We start from the raw sequence: 1,234 nt of genomic DNA, 5'->3' as shown, positions 1-1,234 counted from the left end.
TAGGATGTTTTCACCAAATCGTAGACATAAATATGGAAATCGTCATCAAACTTGATGAAATAGACAGACGGTTTGGCCTCCACTTGATGAATGACCATGCCAGTCCTTTTAGAGCCGTCCTCTTTGGCATATTCCACCTGTTTGCCTACCAGGCTGTCCACAACTTCTCCCGGTTCCCTTTCTGCTGGAGGAGAATCATTAGAATCGGGCATAATGCGAAGGTCGCCTTCTTTATAATCATCTAAGAGCTGGTACATGTACAAGACAGGGTCCTTCTCGTAGGTGATGTAGAACCATGTGTTCATGATGGGGGCACGTGCTAGGACCATCCCCCTCCACTCATCCTTGGAGCCGTCCTCCGTCTCAAACATGTGCTCCACCGCCTTGCCGATCATCGTGTCGGCCAGGTGTGCATCGCTGATTCGAGAGGTCGCAACTCTATCAGGGAGGACTTCGAGCGCAGAAACTCTTTCATCTTTATTAAGTTCTAGTCCATAAACACAGTCAAATCCATCGTATTTTATAAGATACAAAGAAGGATTTACAGGCACCTGGTCCAGAACGGTTCCTTTCCACTGGGTGACAGGGCCACTCCCCTCCTTCCACCCATGCTGAATCCTGCAGCCTACGATGTTCCGCCGGGGCTGGGAAACAGGTTTGCTCGGCCCCACACTGCTCCGATGTTTTTTGTGGGAAGTCCTTTTCTTCATCATGCTTGCAGACACACCAGCATGGCCTGCATCCGCTCTGGACCGCTGGCCAGGTGTCTTCCCGAATGGGGTCTTCATTCATCTGTATTTAAGTGAGCAGCACAGCTGCTGGACTAGGGTGAAAACTGAATACTCTCCGATGTGAAACTTCCCACAGAATCTCAGTGTTCTTGTTAATCCATCATCCAAGTGCCTCTTTTACAAGTTCAGCAAAAACATGTGAAATCATAAGGACTCTGCCGGCCGCCCAGGCCGCCGTCCGCAGCCTGCGGGCCCCGCCGTCCCGCGCCGCACTCCCGCCCCGGCCCGACCGAGCCAGACGGCCTAAAAAAAGAAATCTTATGTCAGAAATAATAATCTTATGAACATGCATAGGCATATATGTGTGCAGCCATAGTTCTATAGCTTCATTTAATATTTCTTATTGAACATTAAATTTATTTATTTATTTATTTTTAAAAGATTTTATTTATTTGACAGAGAGAGACACAGCGAGAGAGGGAACACAAACAAGGGGAGTGGAA

At 48.1% G+C, this 1,234-nt stretch overlaps 1 pseudogene; it reads right to left on the bottom strand.

The window, feature by feature from the left end:
- Positions 1-5: 5 nt before the first annotated feature.
- Positions 6-1,028, bottom strand: LOC145719221 (spindlin-1 pseudogene; annotated as a pseudogene).
- Positions 1,029-1,234: the final 206 nt, after the last annotated feature.

The sequence above is a fragment of the Leptonychotes weddellii genome, unplaced genomic scaffold (genome assembly GCF_054177405.1).
Source record: "Leptonychotes weddellii isolate Sample4059 unplaced genomic scaffold, ASM5417740v2 HiC_scaffold_34926, whole genome shotgun sequence".
Classification (NCBI taxonomy): Eukaryota; Metazoa; Chordata; class Mammalia; order Carnivora; family Phocidae; genus Leptonychotes; species Leptonychotes weddellii.
This window is presented reverse-complemented; position numbering and strand designations above follow the sequence as displayed.